We start from the raw sequence: 17,232 nt of genomic DNA on the forward strand, positions 1-17,232 counted from the left end.
TAAGACAATCGACAACCTGAGGATTCATTTTAACATGGTTTGACAAACTTTATCGGTACTATGAGGATGTCTTCAGACTAAGCTGTTTTGGCTCTGGGAGTGTTTTGTCCACAGGTCGAACAGGTCATGGAAAGTCAAGGAAAATGCAAGTTCAGAAAGACAGCGTAGTGAAGAAATGTGAACATTAAAGCATCGCCCAAACAGGGACTTGAACCCTGGACCCTCAGATTAAAAGTCTGATGCTCTACCGACTGAGCTATCCGGGCTCTGCTTTTTTTTATTTTCATACACCTAACCTGCCGGGCAGAGGCACGTGCTGACGAGGGGGCATTGTCAGATGGTACAGTTCCCCAGAGAACCAGGTCTTCATTCCAAATTATACAGTCAACAAAATCTGAACTAGGCATCCCCTCCAAAAAACACATTGTACAAGACCTCGTGGCGCAAAGGTAGCGCGTCTGACTCCAGATCAGAAGGTTGCGTGTTCAAATCACGTCATGGTCAGGGATTTTATGTGTGCAATATCTGCCTTCTTTAAAACAGCGAAGTCAATGAATCAGCACAAGAACTAATGTGGCTTTACAAAAACCACCAAACCAATGCTGCTTAAGATGATAATTGTCTCTCACAGAAGCATGGCACACTGCAAATTCCTAAATCAGATGATGCTGTGTGATTGACAGACTTAAATCAGTCTTCGAAAAAGGAGTTTAACTTTTTTTGCCTTGGAGGCAGTATTTCGGCATATGGATGAGAAGCGTGCCCTGTTACTCAGACCCAGAAGCTCAGATATGCATATAATTGGTAGATGTGGATATTAAACACTCTAGTTTCCAAAACTGTTAAAATCGCGTCTGTGCATATAACAGAACTGATACGGCAGGCAAAAACCTGAGGAAAATCAATCCAGGAAGTGGGATTTTTTTTGATGTGGGTAGTTTTCAATTGAATGCCTATTGAGTTTCTAATGGGTTCGGACCCAGATTGCAGTTCCTATGGCTTCCACTAGATGTCAACAGTCTTTAGACATTCTTTCAGGCTTCTTATCTGAAAAATTAAGAAGAACGAGACCTTTCTGTCAGTGCTTAGGAAGCATGCAGTGCTGGTTTGCGAGCGTGACCGAGTGCGCACCCCTCGTTGTTTTTCCTTTCTATTGAATACGCTATTGTCCGGTTGAAATATGATCTATTATTAAGACAATCGACAACCTGAGGATTCATTTTAACATGGTTTGACAAACTTTATCGGTACTATGAGGATGTCTTCAGACTAAGCTGTTTTGGCTCTGGGAGTGTTTTGTCCACAGGTCGAACAGGTCATGGAAAGTCAAGGAAAATGCAAGTTCAGAAAGACAGCGTAGTGAAGAAATGTGAACATTAAAGCATCGCCCGAACAGTCCAGGAAGTGGGATTTTTTTTGATGTGGGTAGTTTTCAATTGAATGCCTATTGAGTTTCTAATGGGTTCGGACCCAGATTGCAGTTCCTATGGCTTCCACTAGATGTCAACAGTCTTTAGACATTCTTTCAGGCTTCTTATCTGAAAAATTAAGAAGAACGAGACCTTTCTGTCAGTGCTTAGGAAGCATGCAGTGCTGGTTTGCGAGCGTGACCGAGTGCGCACCCCTCGTTGTTTTTCCTTTCTATTGAATACGCTATTGTCCGGTTGAAATATGATCGATTATTAAGACAATCGACAACCTGAGGATTCATTTTAACATGGTTTGACAAACTTTATCGGTACTATGAGGATGTCTTCAGACTAAGCTGTTTTGGCTCTGGGAGTGTTTTGTCCACAGGTCGAACAGGTCATGGAAAGTCAAGGAAAATGCAAGTTCAGAAAGACAGCGTAGTGAAGAAATGTGAACATTAAAGCATCGCCCGAACAGTCCAGGAAGTGGGATTTTTTTTGATGTGGGTAGTTTTCAATTGAATGCCTATTGAGTTTCTAATGGGTTCGGACCCAGATTGCAGTTCCTATGGCTTCCACTAGATGTCAACAGTCTTTAGACATTCTTTCAGGCTTCTTATCTGAAAAATTAAGAAGAACGAGACCTTTCTGTCAGTGCTTAGGAAGCATGCAGTGCTGGTTTGCGAGTGTGACCGAGTGCGCACCCCTCGTTGTTTTTCCTTTCTATTGAATACGCTATTGTCCGGTTGAAATATGATCGATTATTAAGACAATCGACAACCTGAGGATTCATTTTAACATGGTTTGACAAACTTTATCGGTACTATGAGGATGTCTTCAGACTAAGCTGTTTTGGCTCTGGGAGTGTTTTGTCCACAGGTCGAACAGGTCATGGAAAGTCAAGGAAAATGCAAGTTCAGAAAGACAGCGTAGTGAAGAAATGTGAACATTAAAGCATCGCCCGAACAGTCCAGGAAGTGGGATTTTTTTTGATGTGGGTAGTTTTCAATTGAATGCCTATTGAGTTTCTAATGGGTTCGGACCCAGATTGCAGTTCCTATGGCTTCCACTAGATGTCAACAGTCTTTAGACATTCTTTCAGGCTTCTTATCTGAAAAATTAAGAAGAACGAGACCTTTCTGTCAGTGCTTAGGAAGCATGCAGTGCTGGTTTGCGAGTGTGACCGAGTGCGCACCCCTCGTTGTTTTTCCTTTCTATTGAATACGCTATTGTCCGGTTGAAATATGATCGATTATTAAGACAATCGACAACCTGAGGATTCATTTTAACATGGTTTGACAAACTTTATCGGTACTATGAGGATGTCTTCAGACTAAGCTGTTTTGGCTCTGGGAGTGTTTTGTCCACAGGTCGAACAGGTCATGGAAAGTCAAGGAAAATGCAAGTTCAGAAAGACAGCGTAGTGAAGAAATGTGAACATTAAAGCATCGCCCAAACAGGGACTTGAACCCTGGACCCTCAGATTAAAAGTCTGATGCTCTACCGACTGAGCTATCCGGGCTCTGCTTTTTTAAATTTTCATACACCTAACCTGCCGGGCAGAGGCACGTGCTGACGAGGGGGCATTGTCAGATGGTACAGTTCCCCAGAGAACCAGGTCTTCATTCCAAATTATACAGTCAACAAAATCTGAACTAGGCATCCCCTCCAAAAAACACATTGTACAAGACCTCGTGGCGCAAAGGTAGCGCGTCTGACTCCAGATCAGAAGGTTGCGTGTTCAAATCACGTCATGGTCAGGGATTTTATGTGTGCAATATCTGCCTTCTTTAAAACAGCGAAGTCAATGAATCAGCACAAGAACTAATGTGGCTTTACAAAAACCACCAAACCAATGCTGCTTAAGATGATAATTGTCTCTCACAGAAGCATGGCACACTGCAAATTCCTAAATCAGATGATGCTGTGTGATTGACAGACTTAAATCAGTCTTCGAAAAAGGAGTTTAACTTTTTTTGCCTTGGAGGCAGTATTTCGGCATATGGATGAGAAGCGTGCCCTGTTACTCAGACCCAGAAGCTCAGATATGCATATAATTGGTAGATGTGGATATTAAACACTCTAGTTTCCAAAACTGTTAAAATCGCGTCTGTGCATATAACAGAACTGATACGGCAGGCAAAAACCTGAGGAAAATCAATCCAGGAAGTGGGATTTTTTTTGATGTGGGTAGTTTTCAATTGAATGCCTATTGAGTTTCTAATGGGTTCGGACCCAGATTGCAGTTCCTATGGCTTCCACTAGATGTCAACAGTCTTTAGACATTCTTTCAGGCTTCTTATCTGAAAAATTAAGAAGAACGAGACCTTTCTGTCAGTGCTTAGGAAGCATGCAGTGCTGGTTTGCGAGCGTGACCGAGTGCGCACCCCTCGTTGTTTTTCCTTTCTATTGAATACGCTATTGTCCGGTTGAAATATGATCTATTATTAAGACAATCGACAACCTGAGGATTCATTTTAACATGGTTTGACAAACTTTATCGGTACTATGAGGATGTCTTCAGACTAAGCTGTTTTGGCTCTGGGAGTGTTTTGTCCACAGGTCGAACAGGTCATGGAAAGTCAAGGAAAATGCAAGTTCAGAAAGACAGCGTAGTGAAGAAATGTGAACATTAAAGGATCGCCCGAACAGGGACTTGAACCCTGGACCCTCAGATTAAAAGTCTGATGCTCTACCGACTGAGCTATCCGGGTTCTGCTTTTTTATTTTCATACACCTAACCTGCCGGGCAGAGGCACGTGCTGACGAGGGGGCATTGTCAGATGGTACAGTTCCCCAGAGAACCAGGTCTTCATTCCAAATTATACAGTCAACAAAATCTGAACTAGGCATCCCCTCCAAAAAACACATTGTACAAGACCTCGTGGCGCAAAGGTAGCGCGTCTGACTCCAGATCAGAAGGTTGCGTGTTCAAATCACGTCATGGTCAGGGATTTTATGTGTGCAATATCTGCCTTCTTTAAAACAGCGAAGTCAATGAATCAGCACAAGAACTAATGTGGCTTTACAAAAACCACCAAACCAATGCTGCTTAAGATGATAATTGTCTCTCACAGAAGCATGGCACACTGCAAATTCCTAAATCAGATGATGCTGTGTGATTGACAGACTTAAATCAGTCTTCGAACAAGGAGTTTAACTTCTTTTGGCTTGGAGGCAGTATTTCGGCATATGGATGAGAAGCGTTCCCTGTTACTCAGACCCAGAAGCTCAGATATGCATATAATTGGTACATGTGGATATTAAACACTCTAGTTTCCAAAACTGTTAAAATCGCGTCTGTGCGTATAACAGAACTGATACGGCAGGCAAAAACCTGAGGAAAATCAATCCAGGAAGTGGGATTTTTTTTGATGTGGGTAGTTTTCAATTGAATGCCTATTGAGTTTCTAATGGGTTCGGACCCAGATTGCAGTTCCTATGGCTTCCACTAGATGTCAACAGTCTTTAGACATTCTTTCAGGCTTCTTATCTGAAAAATTAAGAAGAACGAGACCTTTCTGTCAGTGCTTAGGAAGCATGCAGTGCTGGTTTGCGAGCGTGACCGAGTGCGCACCCCTCGTTGTTTTTCCTTTCTATTGAATACGCTATTGTCCGGTTGAAATATGATCTATTATTAAGACAATCGACAACCTGAGGATTCATTTTAACATGGTTTGACAAACTTTATCGGTACTATGAGGATGTCTTCAGACTAAGCTGTTTTGGCTCTGGGAGTGTTTTGTCCACAGGTCGAACAGGTCATGGAAAGTCAAGGAAAATGCAAGTTCAGAAAGACAGCGTAGTGAAGAAATGTGAACATTAAAGCATCGCCCGAACAGTCCAGGAAGTGGGATTTTTTTTGATGTGGGTAGTTTTCAATTGAATGCCTATTAAGTTTCTAATGGGTTCGGACCCAGATTGCAGTTCCTATGGCTTCCACTAGATGTCAACAGTCTTTAGACATTCTTTCAGGCTTCTTATCTGAAAAATTAAGAAGAACGAGACCTTTCTGTCAGTGCTTAGGAAGCATGCAGTGCTGGTTTGCGAGTGTGACCGAGTGCGCACCCCTCGTTGTTTTTCCTTTCTATTGAATACGCTATTGTCCGGTTGAAATATGATCGATTATTAAGACAATCGACAACCTGAGGATTCATTTTAACATGGTTTGACAAACTTTATCGGTACTATGAGGATGTCTTCAGACTAAGCTGTTTTGGCTCTGGGAGTGTTTTGTCCACAGGTCGAACAGGTCATGGAAAGTCAAGGAAAATGCAAGTTCAGAAAGACAGCGTAGTGAAGAAATGTGAACATTAAAGCATCGCCCGAACAGTCCAGGAAGTGGGATTTTTTTTGATGTGGGTAGTTTTCAATTGAATGCCTATTGAGTTTCTAATGGGTTCGGACCCAGATTGCAGTTCCTATGGCTTCCACTAGATGTCAACAGTCTTTAGACATTCTTTCAGGCTTCTTATCTGAAAAATTAAGAAGAACGAGACCTTTCTGTCAGTGCTTAGGAAGCATGCAGTGCTGGTTTGCGAGTGTGACCGAGTGCGCACCCCTCGTTGTTTTTCCTTTCTATTGAATACGCTATTGTCCGGTTGAAATATGATCGATTATTAAGACAATCGACAACCTGAAGATTCATTTTAACATGGTTTGACAAACTTTATCGGTACTATGAGGATGTCTTCAGACTAAGCTGTTTTGGCTCTGGGAGTGTTTTGTCCACAGGTCGAACAGGTCATGGAAAGTCAAGGAAAATGCAAGTTCAGAAAGACAGCGTAGTGAAGAAATGTGAACATTAAAGCATCGCCCGAACAGTCCAGGAAGTGGGATTTTTTTTGATGTGGGTAGTTTTCAATTGAATGCCTATTGAGTTTCTAATGGGTTCGGACCCAGATTGCAGTTCCTATGGCTTCCACTAGATGTCAACAGTCTTTAGACATTCTTTCAGGCTTCTTATCTGAAAAATTAAGAAGAACGAGACCTTTCTGTCAGTGCTTAGGAAGCATGCAGTGCTGGTTTGCGAGTGTGACCGAGTGCGCACCCCTCGTTGTTTTTCCTTTCTATTGAATACGCTATTGTCCGGTTGAAATATGATCGATTATTAAGACAATCGACAACCTGAGGATTCATTTTAACATGGTTTGACAAACTTTATCGGTACTATGAGGATGTCTTCAGACTAAGCTGTTTTGGCTCTGGGAGTGTTTTGTCCACAGGTCGAACAGGTCATGGAAAGTCAAGGAAAATGCAAGTTCAGAAAGACAGCGTAGTGAAGAAATGTGAACATTAAAGCATCGCCCGAACAGTCCAGGAAGTGGGATTTTTTTTGATGTGGGTAGTTTTCAATTGAATGCCTATTGAGTTTCTAATGGGTTCGGACCCAGATTGCAGTTCCTATGGCTTCCACTAGATGTCAACAGTCTTTAGACATTCTTTCAGGCTTCTTATCTGAAAAATTAAGAAGAACGAGACCTTTCTGTCAGTGCTTAGGAAGCATGCAGTGCTGGTTTGCGAGTGTGACCGAGTGCGCACCCCTCGTTGTTTTTCCTTTCTATTGAATACGCTATTGTCCGGTTGAAATATGATCGATTATTAAGACAATCGACAACCTGAAGATTCATTTTAACATGGTTTGACAAACTTTATCGGTACTATGAGGATGTCTTCAGACTAAGCTGTTTTGGCTCTGGGAGTGTTTTGTCCACAGGTCGAACAGGTCATGGAAAGTCAAGGAAAATGCAAGTTCAGAAAGACAGCGTAGTGAAGAAATGTGAACATTAAAGCATCGCCCGAACAGTCCAGGAAGTGGGATTTTTTTTGATGTGGGTAGTTTTCAATTGAATGCCTATTGAGTTTCTAATGGGTTCGGACCCAGATTGCAGTTCCTATGGCTTCCACTAGATGTCAACAGTCTTTAGACATTCTTTCAGGCTTCTTATCTGAAAAATTAAGAAGAACGAGACCTTTCTGTCAGTGCTTAGGAAGCATGCAGTGCTGGTTTGCGAGTGTGACCGAGTGCGCACCCCTCGTTGTTTTTCCTTTCTATTGAATACGCTATTGTCCGGTTGAAATATGATCGATTATTAAGACAATCGACAACCTGAGGATTCATTTTAACATGGTTTGACAAACTTTATCGGTACTATGAGGATGTCTTCAGACTAAGCTGTTTTGGCTCTGGGAGTGTTTTGTCCACAGGTCGAACAGGTCATGGAAAGTCAAGGAAAATGCAAGTTCAGAAAGACAGCGTAGTGAAGAAATGTGAACATTAAAGCATCGCCCAAACAGGGACTTGAACCCTGGACCCTCAGATTAAAAGTCTGATGCTCTACCGACTGAGCTATCCGGGTTCTGCTTTTTTATTTTCATACACCTAACCTGCCGGGCAGAGGCACGTGCTGACGAGGGGGCATTGTCAGATGGTACAGTTCCCCAGAGAACCAGGTCTTCATTCCAAATTATACAGTCAACAAAATCTGAACTAGGCATCCCCTCCAAAAAACACATTGTACAAGACCTCGTGGCGCAAAGGTAGCGCGTCTGACTCCAGATCAGAAGGTTGCGTGTTCAAATCACGTCATGGTCAGGGATTTTATGTGTGCAATATCTGCCTTCTTTAAAACAGCGAAGTCAATGAATCAGCACAAGAACTAATGTGGCTTTACAAAAACCACCAAACCAATGCTGCTTAAGATGATAATTGTCTCTCACAGAAGCATGGCACACTGCAAATTCCTAAATCAGATGATGCTGTGTGATTGACAGACTTAAATCAGTCTTCGAACAAGGAGTTTAACTTCTTTTGGCTTGGAGGCAGTATTTCGGCATATGGATGAGAAGCGTTCCCTGTTACTCAGACCCAGAAGCTCAGATATGCATATAATTGGTACATGTGGATATTAAACACTCTAGTTTCCAAAACTGTTAAAATCGCGTCTGTGCGTATAACAGAACTGATACGGCAGGCAAAAACCTGAGGAAAATCAATCCAGGAAGTGGGATTTTTTTTGATGTGGGTAGTTTTCAATTGAATGCCTATTGAGTTTCTAATGGGTTCGGACCCAGATTGCAGTTCCTATGGCTTCCACTAGATGTCAACAGTCTTTAGACATTCTTTCAGGCTTCTTATCTGAAAAATTAAGAAGAACGAGACCTTTCTGTCAGTGCTTAGGAAGCATGCAGTGCTGGTTTGCGAGCGTGACCGAGTGCGCACCCCTCGTTGTTTTTCCTTTCTATTGAATACGCTATTGTCCGGTTGAAATATGATCGATTATTAAGACAATCGACAACCTGAGGATTCATTTTAACATGGTTTGACAAACTTTATCGGTACTATGAGGATGTCTTCAGACTAAGCTGTTTTGGCTCTGGGAGTGTTTTGTCCACAGGTCGAACAGGTCATGGAAAGTCAAGGAAAATGCAAGTTCAGAAAGACAGCGTAGTGAAGAAATGTGAACATTAAAGCATCGCCCGAACAGTCCAGGAAGTGGGATTTTTTTTGATGTGGGTAGTTTTCAATTGAATGCCTATTGAGTTTCTAATGGGTTCGGACCCAGATTGCAGTTCCTATGGCTTCCACTAGATGTCAACAGTCTTTAGACATTCTTTCAGGCTTCTTATCTGAAAAATTAAGAAGAACGAGACCTTTCTGTCAGTGCTTAGGAAGCATGCAGTGCTGGTTTGCGAGTGTGACCGAGTGCGCACCCCTCGTTGTTTTTCCTTTCTATTGAATACGCTATTGTCCGGTTGAAATATGATCGATTATTAAGACAATCGACAACCTGAGGATTCATTTTAACATGGTTTGACAAACTTTATCGGTACTATGAGGATGTCTTCAGACTAAGCTGTTTTGGCTCTGGGAGTGTTTTGTCCACAGGTCGAACAGGTCATGGAAAGTCAAGGAAAATGCAAGTTCAGAAAGACAGCGTAGTGAAGAAATGTGAACATTAAAGCATCGCCCAAACAGGGACTTGAACCCTGGACCCTCAGATTAAAAGTCTGATGCTCTACCGACTGAGCTATCCGGGCTCTGCTTTTTTTTATTTTCATACACCTAACCTGCCGGGCAGAGGCACGTGCTGACGAGGGGGCATTGTCAGATGGTACAGTTCCCCAGAGAACCAGGTCTTCATTCCAAATTATACAGTCAACAAAATCTGAACTAGGCATCCCCTCCAAAAAACACATTGTACAAGACCTCGTGGCGCAAAGGTAGCGCGTCTGACTCCAGATCAGAAGGTTGCGTGTTCAAATCACGTCATGGTCAGGGATTTTATGTGTGCAATATCTGCCTTCTTTAAAACAGCGAAGTCAATGAATCAGCACAAGAACTAATGTGGCTTTACAAAAACCACCAAACCAATGCTGCTTAAGATGATAATTGTCTCTCACAGAAGCATGGCACACTGCAAATTCCTAAATCAGATGATGCTGTGTGATTGACAGACTTAAATCAGTCTTCGAAAAAGGAGTTTAACTTTTTTTGCCTTGGAGGCAGTATTTCGGCATATGGATGAGAAGCGTGCCCTGTTACTCAGACCCAGAAGCTCAGATATGCATATAATTGGTAGATGTGGATATTAAACACTCTAGTTTCCAAAACTGTTAAAATCGCGTCTGTGCATATAACAGAACTGATACGGCAGGCAAAAACCTGAGGAAAATCAATCCAGGAAGTGGGATTTTTTTTGATGTGGGTAGTTTTCAATTGAATGCCTATTGAGTTTCTAATGGGTTCGGACCCAGATTGCAGTTCCTATGGCTTCCACTAGATGTCAACAGTCTTTAGACATTCTTTCAGGCTTCTTATCTGAAAAATTAAGAAGAACGAGACCTTTCTGTCAGTGCTTAGGAAGCATGCAGTGCTGGTTTGCGAGCGTGACCGAGTGCGCACCCCTCGTTGTTTTTCCTTTCTATTGAATACGCTATTGTCCGGTTGAAATATGATCGATTATTAAGACAATCGACAACCTGAGGATTCATTTTAACATGGTTTGACAAACTTTATCGGTACTATGAGGATGTCTTCAGACTAAGCTGTTTTGGCTCTGGGAGTGTTTTGTCCACAGGTCGAACAGGTCATGGAAAGTCAAGGAAAATGCAAGTTCAGAAAGACAGCGTAGTGAAGAAATGTGAACATTAAAGCATCGCCCGAACAGTCCAGGAAGTGGGATTTTTTTTGATGTGGGTAGTTTTCAATTGAATGCCTATTGAGTTTCTAATGGGTTCGGACCCAGATTGCAGTTCCTATGGCTTCCACTAGATGTCAACAGTCTTTAGACATTCTTTCAGGCTTCTTATCTGAAAAATTAAGAAGAACGAGACCTTTCTGTCAGTGCTTAGGAAGCATGCAGTGCTGGTTTGCGAGTGTGACCGAGTGCGCACCCCTCGTTGTTTTTCCTTTCTATTGAATACGCTATTGTCCGGTTGAAATATGATCGATTATTAAGACAATCGACAACCTGAGGATTCATTTTAACATGGTTTGACAAACTTTATCGGTACTATGAGGATGTCTTCAGACTAAGCTGTTTTGGCTCTGGGAGTGTTTTGTCCACAGGTCGAACAGGTCATGGAAAGTCAAGGAAAATGCAAGTTCAGAAAGACAGCGTAGTGAAGAAATGTGAACATTAAAGCATCGCCCGAACAGTCCAGGAAGTGGGATTTTTTTTGATGTGGGTAGTTTTCAATTGAATGCCTATTGAGTTTCTAATGGGTTCGGACCCAGATTGCAGTTCCTATGGCTTCCACTAGATGTCAACAGTCTTTAGACATTCTTTCAGGCTTCTTATCTGAAAAATTAAGAAGAACGAGACCTTTCTGTCAGTGCTTAGGAAGCATGCAGTGCTGGTTTGCGAGTGTGACCGAGTGCGCACCCCTCGTTGTTTTTCCTTTCTATTGAATACGCTATTGTCCGGTTGAAATATGATCGATTATTAAGACAATCGACAACCTGAGGATTCATTTTAACATGGTTTGACAAACTTTATCGGTACTATGAGGATGTCTTCAGACTAAGCTGTTTTGGCTCTGGGAGTGTTTTGTCCACAGGTCGAACAGGTCATGGAAAGTCAAGGAAAATGCAAGTTCAGAAAGACAGCGTAGTGAAGAAATGTGAACATTAAAGCATCGCCCAAACAGGGACTTGAACCCTGGACCCTCAGATTAAAAGTCTGATGCTCTACCGACTGAGCTATCCGGGCTCTGCTTTTTTAAATTTTCATACACCTAACCTGCCGGGCAGAGGCACGTGCTGACGAGGGGGCATTGTCAGATGGTACAGTTCCCCAGAGAACCAGGTCTTCATTCCAAATTATACAGTCAACAAAATCTGAACTAGGCATCCCCTCCAAAAAACACATTGTACAAGACCTCGTGGCGCAAAGGTAGCGCGTCTGACTCCAGATCAGAAGGTTGCGTGTTCAAATCACGTCATGGTCAGGGATTTTATGTGTGCAATATCTGCCTTCTTTAAAACAGCGAAGTCAATGAATCAGCACAAGAACTAATGTGGCTTTACAAAAACCACCAAACCAATGCTGCTTAAGATGATAATTGTCTCTCACAGAAGCATGGCACACTGCAAATTCCTAAATCAGATGATGCTGTGTGATTGACAGACTTAAATCAGTCTTCGAAAAAGGAGTTTAACTTTTTTTGCCTTGGAGGCAGTATTTCGGCATATGGATGAGAAGCGTGCCCTGTTACTCAGACCCAGAAGCTCAGATATGCATATAATTGGTAGATGTGGATATTAAACACTCTAGTTTCCAAAACTGTTAAAATCGCGTCTGTGCATATAACAGAACTGATACGGCAGGCAAAAACCTGAGGAAAATCAATCCAGGAAGTGGGATTTTTTTTGATGTGGGTAGTTTTCAATTGAATGCCTATTGAGTTTCTAATGGGTTCGGACCCAGATTGCAGTTCCTATGGCTTCCACTAGATGTCAACAGTCTTTAGACATTCTTTCAGGCTTCTTATCTGAAAAATTAAGAAGAACGAGACCTTTCTGTCAGTGCTTAGGAAGCATGCAGTGCTGGTTTGCGAGCGTGACCGAGTGCGCACCCCTCGTTGTTTTTCCTTTCTATTGAATACGCTATTGTCCGGTTGAAATATGATCTATTATTAAGACAATCGACAACCTGAGGATTCATTTTAACATGGTTTGACAAACTTTATCGGTACTATGAGGATGTCTTCAGACTAAGCTGTTTTGGCTCTGGGAGTGTTTTGTCCACAGGTCGAACAGGTCATGGAAAGTCAAGGAAAATGCAAGTTCAGAAAGACAGCGTAGTGAAGAAATGTGAACATTAAAGCATCGCCCGAACAGTCCAGGAAGTGGGATTTTTTTTGATGTGGGTAGTTTTCAATTGAATGCCTATTGAGTTTCTAATGGGTTCGGACCCAGATTGCAGTTCCTATGGCTTCCACTAGATGTCAACAGTCTTTAGACATTCTTTCAGGCTTCTTATCTGAAAAATTAAGAAGAACGAGACCTTTCTGTCAGTGCTTAGGAAGCATGCAGTGCTGGTTTGCGAGCGTGACCGAGTGCGCACCCCTCGTTGTTTTTCCTTTCTATTGAATACGCTATTGTCCGGTTGAAATATGATCGATTATTAAGACAATCGACAACCTGAGGATTCATTTTAACATGGTTTGACAAACTTTATCGGTACTATGAGGATGTCTTCAGACTAAGCTGTTTTGGCTCTGGGAGTGTTTTGTCCACAGGTCGAACAGGTCATGGAAAGTCAAGGAAAATGCAAGTTCAGAAAGACAGCGTAGTGAAGAAATGTGAACATTAAAGCATCGCCCAAACAGGGACTTGAACCCTGGACCCTCAGATTAAAGGATGATGCTCTACCGACTGAGCTATCCGGGCTCTGCTTTTTTTTATTTTCTTACACCTAACCTGCCGGGCAGAGGCACGTGCTGACGAGGGGGCATTGTCAGATGGTACAGTTCCCCAGAGAACCAGGTCTTCATTCCAAATGATACAGTCAACAAAATCTGAACTAGGCATCCCCTCCAAAAAACACATTGTACAAGACCTCGTGGCGCAAAGGTAGCGCGTCTGACTCCAGATCAGAAGGTTGCGTGTTCAAATCACGTCATGGTCAGGGAATTTATGTGTGCAATATCTGCCTTCTTTAAAACAGCGAAGTCAATGAATCAGCACAAGAACTAATGTGGCTTTACAAAAACTACCAAACCAATGCTGCTTAAGATGATAATTGTCTCTCACAGAAGCATGGCACACTGCAAATTCCTAAATCAGATGATGCTGTGTGATTGACAGACTTAAATCAGTCTTCGAACAAGGAGTTTAACTTTTTTTGCCTTGGAGGCAGTATTTCGGCATATGGATGAGAAGCGTGCCCTGTTACTCAGACCCAGAAGCTCAGATATGCATATAATTGGTAGATGTGGATATTAAACACTCTAGTTTCCAAAACTGTTAAAATCGCGTCTGTGCGTATAACAGAACTGATACGGCAGGCAAAAACCTGAGGAAAATCAATCCAGGAAGTGGGATTTTATTTGATGTGGGTAGTTTTCAATTGAATGCCTATTGAGTTTCTAATGGGTTCGGACCCAGATTGCAGATACTATGGCTTCCACTAGATGTGAACAGTCTTTAGACATTCTTTCAGGCTTCTTTTCTGAAAAATTAAGAAGAACGAGACCTTTCTGTCAGTGCTTAGGAAGCATGCAGTGCTGGTTTGCGAGCGTGACCGAGTGTGCACCCCTCGTTGTTTTTCCTTTCTATTGAATACGCTATTGTCCGGTTGAAATATGATCGATTATTAAGACAATCGACAACCTGAGGATTCATTTTAACATGGTTTGACAAACTTTATCGGTACTATGAGGATGTCTTCAGACTAAGCTGTTTTGGCTCTGGGAGTGTTTTGTCCACAGGTCGAACAGGTCATGGAAAGTCAAGGAAAATGCAAGTTCAGAAAGACAGCGTAGTGAAGAAATGTGAACATTAAAGCATCGCCCGAACAGTCCAGGAAGTGGGATTTTTTTTGATGTGGGTAGTTTTCAATTGAATGCCTATTGAGTTTCTAATGGGTTCGGACCCAGATTGCAGTTCCTATGGCTTCCACTAGATGTCAACAGTCTTTAGACATTCTTTCAGGCTTCTTATCTGAAAAATTAAGAAGAACGAGACCTTTCTGTCAGTGCTTAGGAAGCATGCAGTGCTGGTTTGCGAGCGTGACCGAGTGCGCACCCCTCGTTGTTTTTCCTTTCTATTGAATACGCTATTGTCCGGTTGAAATATGATCGATTATTAAGACAATCGACAACCTGAGGATTCATTTTAACATGGTTTGACAAACTTTATCGGTACTATGAGGATGTCTTCAGACTAAGCTGTTTTGGCTCTGGGAGTGTTTTGTCCACAGGTCGAACAGGTCATGGAAAGTCAAGGAAAATGCAAGTTCAGAAAGACAGCGTAGTGAAGAAATGTGAACATTAAAGCATCGCCCAAACAGGGACTTGAACCCTGGACCCTCAGATTAAAAGTCTGATGCTCTACCGACTGAGCTATCCGGGCTCTGCTTTTTTAAATTTTCATACACCTAACCTGCCGGGCAGAGGCACGTGCTGACGAGGGGGCATTGTCAGATGGTACAGTTCCCCAGAGAACCAGGTCTTCATTCCAAATTATACAGTCAACAAAATCTGAACTAGGCATCCCCTCCAAAAAACACATTGTACAAGACCTCGTGGCGCAAAGGTAGCGCGTCTGACTCCACATCAGAAGGTTGCGTGTTCAAATCACGTCATGGTCAGGGAATTTATGTGTGCAATATCTGCCTTCTTTAAAACAGCGAAGTCAATGAATCAGCACAAGAACTAATGTGGCTTTACAAAAACCACCAAACCAATGCTGCTTAAGATGATAATTGTCTCTCACAGAAGCATGGCACACTGCAAATTCCTAAATCAGATGATGCTGTGTGATTGACAGACTTAAATCAGTCTTCGAACAAGGAGTTTAACTTTTTTTGCCTTGGAGGCAGTATTTCGGCATATGGATGAGAAGCGTGCCCTGTTACTCAGACCCAGAAGCTCAGATATGCATATAATTGGTAGATGTGGATATTAAACACTCTAGTTTCCAAAACTGTTAAAATCGCATCTGTGCATATAACAGAACTGATACGGCAGGCAAAAACCTGAGGAAAATCAATCCAGGAAGTGGGATTTTTTTTGATGTGGGTAGTTTTCAATTGAATGCCTATTGAGTTTCTAATGGGTTCGGACCCAGATTGCAGTTCCTATGGCTTCCACTAGATGTCAACAGTCTTTAGACATTCTTTCAGGCTTCTTATCTGAAAAATTAAGAAGAACGAGACCTTTCTGTCAGTGCTTAGGAAGCATGCAGTGCTGGTTTGCGAGCGTGACCGAGTGCGCACCCCTCGTTGTTTTTCCTTTCTATTGAATACGCTATTGTCCGGTTGAAATATGATCTATTATTAAGACAATCGACAACCTGAGGATTCATTTTAACATGGTTTGACAAACTTTATCGGTACTATGAGGATGTCTTCAGACTAAGCTGTTTTGGCTCTGGGAGTGTTTTGTCCACAGGTCGAACAGGTCATGGAAAGTCAAGGAAAATGCAAGTTCAGAAAGACAGCGTAGTGAAGAAATGTGAACATTAAAGCATCGCCCAAACAGGGACTTGAACCCTGGACCCTCAGATTAAAAGTCTGATGCTCTACCGACTGAGCTATCCGGGCTCTGCTTTTTTAAATTTTCATACACCTAACCTGCCGGGCAGAGGCACGTGCTGACGAGGGGGCATTGTCAGATGGTACAGTTCCCCAGAGAACCAGGTCTTCATTCCAAATTATACAGTCAACAAAATCTGAACTAGGCATCCCCTCCAAAAAACACATTGTACAAGACCTCGTGGCGCAAAGGTAGCGCGTCTGACTCCAGATCAGAAGGTTGCGTGTTCAAATCACGTCATGGTCAGGGAATTTATGTGTGCAATATCTTCCTTCTTTAAAACAGCGAAGTCAATGAATCAGCACAAGAACTAATGTGGCTTTACAAAAACTACCAAACCAATGCTGCTTAAGATGATAATTGTCTCTCACAGAAGCATGGCACACTGCAAATTCCTAAATCAGATGATGCTGTGTGATTGACAGACTTAAATCAGTCTTCGAACAAGGAGTTTAACTTTTTTTGCCTTGGAGGCAGTATTTCGGCATATGGATGAGAAGCGTGCCCTGTTACTCAGACCCAGAAGCTCAGATATGCATATAATTGGTAGATGTGGATATTAAACACTCTAGTTTCCAAAACTGTTAAAATCGCGTCTGTGCGTATAACAGAACTGATACGGCAGGCAAAAACCTGAGGAAAATCAATCCAGGAAGTGGGATTTTATTTGATGTGGGTAGTTTTCAATTGAATGCCTATTGAGTTTCTAATGGGTTCGGACCCAGATTGCAGATACTATGGCTTCCACTAGATGTCAACAGTCTTTAGACATTCTTTCAGGCTTCTTATCTGAAAAATTAAGAAGAACGAGACCTTTCTGTCAGTGCTTAGGAAGCATGCAGTGCTGGTTTGCGAGCGTGACCGAGTGCGCACCCCTCGTTGTTTTCCTTTCTATTGAATACGCTATTGTCCGGTTGAAATATGATCGATTATTAAGACAATCGACAACCTGAGGATTCATTTTAACATGGTTTGACAAACTTTATCGGTACTATGAGGATGTCTTCAGACTAAGCTGTTTTGGCTCTGGGAGTGTTTTGTCCACAGGTCGAACAGGTCA

General features: G+C 42.3%; 17 non-coding genes across 17 annotated transcripts; 9 read left to right on the forward strand and 8 right to left on the reverse strand.

The window, feature by feature from the left end:
• Positions 1 to 193: 193 nt before the first annotated feature.
• On the reverse strand, positions 194 to 266 carry trnak-uuu (transfer RNA lysine (anticodon UUU)). Its single transcript has one exon. It is a non-coding gene; the product is annotated as a tRNA-Lys (tRNA).
• Positions 267 to 432: 166 nt separating this feature from the next.
• trnaw-cca (transfer RNA tryptophan (anticodon CCA)) lies at positions 433 to 504 on the forward strand. Its single transcript has one exon. It is a non-coding gene; the product is annotated as a tRNA-Trp (tRNA).
• Positions 505 to 2,858: 2,354 nt separating this feature from the next.
• Positions 2,859 to 2,931, reverse strand: trnak-uuu (transfer RNA lysine (anticodon UUU)). The gene has a single exon. It is a non-coding gene; the product is annotated as a tRNA-Lys (tRNA).
• A 166-nt stretch (positions 2,932 to 3,097) lies between these two features.
• Positions 3,098 to 3,169, forward strand: trnaw-cca (transfer RNA tryptophan (anticodon CCA)). Its single transcript has one exon. It is a non-coding gene; the product is annotated as a tRNA-Trp (tRNA).
• An 881-nt stretch (positions 3,170 to 4,050) lies between these two features.
• On the reverse strand, positions 4,051 to 4,123 carry trnak-uuu (transfer RNA lysine (anticodon UUU)). The gene has a single exon. It is a non-coding gene; the product is annotated as a tRNA-Lys (tRNA).
• Positions 4,124 to 4,287: 164 nt separating this feature from the next.
• trnaw-cca (transfer RNA tryptophan (anticodon CCA)) lies at positions 4,288 to 4,359 on the forward strand. The gene has a single exon. It is a non-coding gene; the product is annotated as a tRNA-Trp (tRNA).
• Positions 4,360 to 7,695: 3,336 nt separating this feature from the next.
• Positions 7,696 to 7,768, reverse strand: trnak-uuu (transfer RNA lysine (anticodon UUU)). The gene has a single exon. It is a non-coding gene; the product is annotated as a tRNA-Lys (tRNA).
• Positions 7,769 to 7,932: 164 nt separating this feature from the next.
• trnaw-cca (transfer RNA tryptophan (anticodon CCA)) lies at positions 7,933 to 8,004 on the forward strand. The gene has a single exon. It is a non-coding gene; the product is annotated as a tRNA-Trp (tRNA).
• A 1,372-nt stretch (positions 8,005 to 9,376) lies between these two features.
• Positions 9,377 to 9,449, reverse strand: trnak-uuu (transfer RNA lysine (anticodon UUU)). Its single transcript has one exon. It is a non-coding gene; the product is annotated as a tRNA-Lys (tRNA).
• Positions 9,450 to 9,615: 166 nt separating this feature from the next.
• On the forward strand, positions 9,616 to 9,687 carry trnaw-cca (transfer RNA tryptophan (anticodon CCA)). Its single transcript has one exon. It is a non-coding gene; the product is annotated as a tRNA-Trp (tRNA).
• A 1,863-nt stretch (positions 9,688 to 11,550) lies between these two features.
• On the reverse strand, positions 11,551 to 11,623 carry trnak-uuu (transfer RNA lysine (anticodon UUU)). The gene has a single exon. It is a non-coding gene; the product is annotated as a tRNA-Lys (tRNA).
• Positions 11,624 to 11,789: 166 nt separating this feature from the next.
• On the forward strand, positions 11,790 to 11,861 carry trnaw-cca (transfer RNA tryptophan (anticodon CCA)). Its single transcript has one exon. It is a non-coding gene; the product is annotated as a tRNA-Trp (tRNA).
• A 1,610-nt stretch (positions 11,862 to 13,471) lies between these two features.
• trnaw-cca (transfer RNA tryptophan (anticodon CCA)) lies at positions 13,472 to 13,543 on the forward strand. Its single transcript has one exon. It is a non-coding gene; the product is annotated as a tRNA-Trp (tRNA).
• Positions 13,544 to 14,915: 1,372 nt separating this feature from the next.
• trnak-uuu (transfer RNA lysine (anticodon UUU)) lies at positions 14,916 to 14,988 on the reverse strand. Its single transcript has one exon. It is a non-coding gene; the product is annotated as a tRNA-Lys (tRNA).
• Positions 14,989 to 15,154: 166 nt separating this feature from the next.
• On the forward strand, positions 15,155 to 15,226 carry trnaw-cca (transfer RNA tryptophan (anticodon CCA)). Its single transcript has one exon. It is a non-coding gene; the product is annotated as a tRNA-Trp (tRNA).
• Positions 15,227 to 16,107: 881 nt separating this feature from the next.
• trnak-uuu (transfer RNA lysine (anticodon UUU)) lies at positions 16,108 to 16,180 on the reverse strand. Its single transcript has one exon. It is a non-coding gene; the product is annotated as a tRNA-Lys (tRNA).
• Positions 16,181 to 16,346: 166 nt separating this feature from the next.
• Positions 16,347 to 16,418, forward strand: trnaw-cca (transfer RNA tryptophan (anticodon CCA)). The gene has a single exon. It is a non-coding gene; the product is annotated as a tRNA-Trp (tRNA).
• The last annotated feature ends 814 nt before the right edge of the window (positions 16,419 to 17,232 follow it).

This window comes from Oncorhynchus kisutch, unplaced genomic scaffold (assembly GCF_002021735.2).
Source record: "Oncorhynchus kisutch isolate 150728-3 unplaced genomic scaffold, Okis_V2 scaffold1979, whole genome shotgun sequence".
NCBI lineage: Eukaryota > Metazoa > Chordata > Actinopteri > Salmoniformes > Salmonidae > Oncorhynchus > Oncorhynchus kisutch.